The 6,297-nt window shown below is 49.3% G+C and overlaps 1 pseudogene; it reads left to right on the top strand.

The window, feature by feature from the left end:
• The first annotated feature begins 209 nt into the window (after positions 1–209).
• On the top strand, positions 210–5,222 carry LOC141977520 (kallikrein-11-like; annotated as a pseudogene).
• Positions 5,223–6,297: the final 1,075 nt, after the last annotated feature.

The raw sequence follows: 6,297 nt of genomic DNA, 5'->3' as shown, positions 1-6,297 counted from the left end.
TAATTCTCAGGGCCGGGTGGGTGGCAGAGGGGGATTTTCCATCCCATGGGAATGCCCCAGTGTTTCAAGGGTTGTTTTTGATCCTGAACTGAGGCCCAAAAGTCCAAACCTCGAGGATTTCTGTGGCATGAAAAGTGGGAAAATTTCAACCTGGAAACAAAACACTGGATGAGTCATTTACTCAACCCCAAGCTTTTTGGCTCGACTCGATGTGTCGTTTCCCCACCTTGGGGAGGCACCTGGGCCTACTGGATAGGGCACCGCCACTGGTGATCGTGGGTGAGTCACATCTCCCCTCTCTGCCTCAGTTTCCCCATCTGCACAATGAGGACAACGCAACGGATGGCCTTTGTAAGGTGCTTTGAGGTAGGCGTTTATTCAGGAAACTGAAAAACGGTGTCAAATCTGGCCTTTTCCCACAGGAAATTTTGATTTTGACTAAATTGCACAGTCCAAGGACAAAAGCCTTTTCATCAGAAAACATCTGGCCAGCTCAAACTGTTCTCAGCTAAACGGGGCTCCGCTCCTTTTAACCCAGATGACCTCGTCCTGTAGCACGGCCTGAACTGTGGCAGTTTAAATTCACGCCTTAGGTTAAATGAGTGACACTGTCTGTATAGTACCACCCGGCAAGCTGGAGCTCGGTCTTGTCAACCCAAAGTGTTAAAAAAACAGCATGAATCAGGCCCTAAAAAAGCACAAGTACAAATCTAAGCAAAGCCGGGCTCTGTCTGGCTTTTTAGTTCAGATTTTTGTGGGTTTTTCCGCCCATTTTTCTCCCTTTTTTTTTTACCTTTCCTGCAGGGAAAAATTTTCATCTTCTGACCCGTTTATGCCTCTGATGTTTGCTGTTTATGAAAATTTCAATCTCGTGGGCAGGGAATGGGGCGGGGGGCCTTTCCCCTCTAGGGAGCGCCGGTTCCGGTCCAGCACTCGGGCAGGGGCTGGGAGGAGCAATTCCCAGCTAACACCTTCCTTTTCATCTCCCCATCCACAGTGTTCTTCACGGAGAGCCAGGACCAGATGGTGCCAGGTCCCCGCAGTGCCATGGAAATGCTGGTCATTGTGCTTCTGCTGGGGGCCACAGGTACCAGCTGCCCCCATCTCCTCCCCACATGGGTTCCCTGCCCCCTATCCTCCTGGTGCTCCCTCCCCCATCTCCCCATGCCCCTTCCGCTTCCCCCGTGGTCCCTTCACCACCGGTCCCCATGCCCCTCCATGGCTTTGTCTTCCAGCCGCCGCCCCAGGCGCGGAGATGCTGGTCTGGAGTCACCCCTGCGCGGCCCACTCCCAGCCCTGGCAGGCTGCCCTCTATGCCCCCCAGGGCTACAGCTGCGGGGGCGACCCTGATCAGCCCAGAGTGGGTGCTCACTGCGGCACACTGCCACACCGAGTAGGTCTGCGACCCCTCCTCCTCGGGCAGGGAACGAACCTGGGACCTCTGGATCTGACCGCAGGAGGCCATAGGGCTTGAGCTAAAAGAACTGCCTGTGTTCGGTAGGGCTGCAATATTCATCAAGCCACGTATGTGGTTATTCAGGGGTTAGAGAGGGGGGGCTGGGAGCCAGGACTCCTGGGTTCTATCCCCAGCTCTGGAAGGGGAGTAGGATCTAGTGGTTAGAGCGGGGGGGGGGGCGGGCTGGGAGCCAGGACTCCTGGGTTCTATCCCCAGCTCTGGAAGGGGAGTGGGATCTAGTAGCTGGGGGGCTGAGATCTAGGGGTGATGGACCTGCAAGGATCCCTCAGGCCTGCTCTTTTGCCCCCCAGCCTGACCCAGGTGCGCCTGGGGGCTCACGGCCTGCGGCGACCCACCCAGGGCCAGCAGCTCAGGGGGGCCGTGCGCGCAATTTGCCACCCCCCCGCGCACCAAAACCAGTTGGGTGACCAGACGTCCCGATAAAATCGGGACTGTCCCGATTAGCTCTTTGTCCCACGTCCCGATATTGCAGCTTTGGCCGCCCCAGTGGTTTTTTTTTCATTTGCTTTGGCATCTGCACTCCAGCCGTGTTTTTTTTGCTTCCCCCGTGTGTCCCGATATTTTGTCCGTTTCATCTGGTCACCCTAAAAAACAGTGACCTCCTGCTGCTCAAGCTGGCGCCCCCTGCTGCCATCAAGGAGTATGTGCAGCCCCTGCCACTGGCCAAGCGCTGCGCCCCTCCCGGACGGCGCTGCCTGGTGTCGGGGTGGGGAACGACCGCCAGCCCCCCAGGTATGGGGCTAGTGCTGCGGGTGGGTGGGGGGACCGTTATCAGCTATCCAGGACCAATTATTGATTATTGATGACGCCCGATCAGTTGTTCATGATTGAGGCTTGTATCAAGCGGGATTCTAAGTGATGATTAGCTATTCATTATCGATCTTCCAGTCTATTGATCATTAATTACTGGTTATTAATTGCCAGCTGCCCATTGCCTATGGTAATGACCATTATTATGAATGCAAAGTGATTAGTTACTACACGTCAGCCATCCACAGTTACCGACTCAGGTCAGTATTAATGAGACACTGTTAGGTATTGAATGTCACCCACACCATGTCAATTACAGTGATTGTTATTAGAAACTATCACTATTAATTATGGCTGTTAACATACATATTAGTTATGGACTATCAATTATCCATTATATTGATTATATTAATTAGAAACAATGTGCTCGTAGGTAAAGCCATTGAAATTACCCATTAATAAATGGTAATTGGTTATCCACATATTAATTATTCTCAATTAGAAACAATTTGCTTTCAATTATGGTTGTTAATATTGCTTATTAGTTATCAACTAGCTATTGATCATTATTAATTAGACACTTATATTAATTATGGTTGTTTATATTTCCCATTAATTATCAAGTATCCATTTTAGTCATCCCTATTAATTAGAAACTTATTAACTATGGCAATTATTACCTATTAATTATGGATTATAGATTATCCATTATATTGATCACTATTAATTATAAATTTGCTATTAATTGTGGATGTTAATATTCCCAATTAATTATTGAAGAGCAATTATCTATTACATTGGTCACTCTTAATTAGAAATAATTAGTTAATAATGACTGTCAATTAGTTACTACCAATTTTATTGATCATTATTAATTTAGAAACTATTTGCTATTAATCATGGTTGCTAATGTGCCCATTCATTATCGGTTATTGATTATCCACTGTGTTGATCATTGTTAATTAGAAATAATTAATTATGACCAATCAATTATTATCAATTATACTGATCACTATTAATTTCAAAATTATTAGCTACTAATGACTTATATTAATTAGTTCCTATTAATTATGCATTACATTGGTAAAGAGAGCGTAGAGCATTTTAGTTTATATTTATTGATTGGCAATTGTCCATCACCAATGGCCAATTAACCCTTTCTTCTCTGCTTCCTCCCTGCAGCGACATTTTCCAACTTCCTACATTGCACGGACATCAACACGGGCTCAGCAGTGTGTCAGGCGGCGTACCCTGCGGGCGTGACCGACAACATGTTATGTGCAGGGGTGAAGGAAGGAGGTGGGGACTCCTGCCAGGTGAGGTGGGGGGGGGTTCCCCAGGGGTGCCACTGAGGAGGGGGGCTTCTGGGATGTCTGGGGAGTTAAAAACGTTGACAAAAATATATACTTTCAGGTCAGCCCAAACAGAGATTTTCAAAATTCTCAGCCCCTTGAAAAGTCTAAATAAAATCATTTGGGGTCAATTCGGAGCATTTTTACACTTTTCTGAAATTTTTCATTCAACAGCATGGAAGGGAATTTTGAAGCAAGGAATTTCGGTTCTTTGCACCGAAAATTTGGCCCATTCCGTTTGGAAAATGTCAAAAGGAAACATTTGGATTGTTTTTGGCAATTGTTCCCCCCGCCGCCCCAAATGAACAATTCAACGAACCTAGCACAGATTCACCAAATATTTCGGTGTCATTGAATCTTATTTTTTGCCAAAAAAAAAAAAAAAATTTTTTTGGTTGAAAAATCTTACCCAGCTCTATCATTGACTCAGTAGGTGAGGAAGACACACCACTGAAATTCTCTGGCCTGTCTTATACAGGAAGTCAGTTCAGATGATCACAATAGTCCCTTTTGGTCTTGGAAAAAATCTCTGAAGGGGGAGGAGTTAAGGTGAAACACACAAGCGGGAGGAGTTAAGGTGAAACACACAAGGGGATGAAGTAAGGGATTAAAATGAGACTAGAGTTATTTTAGATCACCATTGAGTAGGAGTAGGCCATTAGGATGATTGTAGCTCACACTTCGGGGTTGGGGGCAGTATTCTAGAAGTAGCAAGTCTGGAAAGGACCCAGGACCAATGGCCCATGAGCTCCCTGGGTGATGTTGTGGCTAAGAGGGCGAGGACAACCCTGGACAAGTAGGAGCTGGGAAGTGGGGTCCCCTCTGGATATGGCATTGGGGAGACCACGATTGGAGACTGCGCCCAGCTCTGGTGGGGTCACATGTCAAACAGGACGTTGGGAAATTGGGGAGAGGTCAGAGAAACGTGGCAGGAACAATCAAAGGGCTGGAAAACCTGCCCGAGAGCTGGAGACTGAAGGAGCTCGATCTGTGGAGATTCTCCCACAGAAGTTTCAGAGGGGGCTTGATCCCAGTCTGTCAGCATCTCCCTGGAGAGCAGATTTCAGGGAGCAGAGGGCTCGTTAACCCAGCTGACAAGGGCAGAGCAAGAGCCGATAGCTTGGGGCGGGGGTGAAGTGAGACAAATCCAGACTGGAAACAAGGAACAAATTTTCCCCATGGAGGGGAATTAACCCTTCGCATGACTACCTCAGAGATGGGGCGGATTCACTAGACCTTAGAGTCTTCCCATCGAGGTCGGGCATATCTCTCTAAAAGCTCCGCTCTAGCTCAACCTCCAGATATGGGCTTGAAATCTACAAAGGGGCAGAGTTAAGGGTGTGCTAGCTCAATCCCCAGATCTGGGCCGCAGGCAGGGATCCCTGGGGGAGATTTTCCAGCCTGGGTAGGCAAGAGGGCAGGCTGGGTGGTATAATGGACAATCCTGGCCCTAACTTCTCTGCTTCCCGCTGGGTTGTGTCTCTACAGGGTGACTCCGGGGGCCCTCTGGTCTGTGACAGAGAGCTCCAGTGGGCGTCATTTCCTGGGGAGAGGTGGAGTGCGGCCTGCCCAACAAGCCTGGGGTCTACACCAGGGTCTGCAAATCCCTGGGCTGGATCTGCAGGACCATGCGGGAGAACTGACGATGGGACAGGGACCCCGTCACAATAAACCTGGGACAGCAGCTCACTGCGTCTTCTTCCCTAGCAGTGACATGGGGCTGCTGGGCTGGCAGCTGGGGAATCCAACCTGCTCTGCACACATCAGAGAGAGAGAGAGAGAGAGAGAGAGACATATGGGGAGAGATGGATGGATAGGGTGTATGGGGAGGGAGGGATGGAGAGATACATACAGGAGGTTATGGGGATGGATGGATGGAGGGAGGGAGGAATGAATAGAAGGGGTGTATGGGGATGGATGGAGGGATAGACAGAAGGATAGAGGGGTGCGGATAGGGGTGGGTTTTGTGGAATTTCCATCACTGGAAATTGGAGATGAGAGATGCTCTTGTTCAAGCCCAGCTATTGGAAATCACTTTAGGCCATTCTCTGGGGTCAGACTGGATGGTCACAATGGGCCCTTGTGGTCTTAAATGGTATGAATCCATGGAGAGGGCAGAGTTAAGGGCAGACATGCAAGAGGGTGGAGTTAAGGGTAGACACGCCTGGGGCGGAGTTATTGAGGGGATCAGCGAGAGGCAGGCCCTGGGGTTCTCTCTGGTGAGGCAGGGCTACATCTTTACCCCTACCCCAGCAGGTGACTGACACCTCCAAGAACCTCAGCAGGGCCCAGGTGTGCTCAGCGCACGCTGGGCTGTGCAGAGGTTTGAAGACTATGAAGTCAAGGTGGCCGGGTACTTCCTGACAGAGCATTTTTCCACCAGGAAACGCCAACTCCTTTGCCAGAAATGAGTGAATTTCGATGAAACGGCATTTTGGGCTGGGCTGGGGTGTACAAAGGAAAAACAAATAGTCTTTTGCTAAGAGGTAGGCCTGTCCAGTGGTTAGTGCAACAGCCTGGGACTTAGCAAGCCTGGATCGGGGGAGGGATAGCTCAGTGGTTTGAGCATTAGCCTGCTAAACCCAGGGTTATGAGTTCAATCCTTGAGGGGGCCATTTGGGGCAAAAATTGGGGATTGGTCCTGCTTTGAGCAGGGGGTTGGACTAGATGACCTCCTGAGGTCCCTTCCAACCCTGATATTCTATGATTCTATGATTC

Source organism: Natator depressus, chromosome 24, assembly GCF_965152275.1.
Source record: "Natator depressus isolate rNatDep1 chromosome 24, rNatDep2.hap1, whole genome shotgun sequence".
Taxonomy (NCBI): domain Eukaryota; kingdom Metazoa; phylum Chordata; order Testudines; family Cheloniidae; genus Natator; species Natator depressus.
This window is presented reverse-complemented; position numbering and strand designations above follow the sequence as displayed.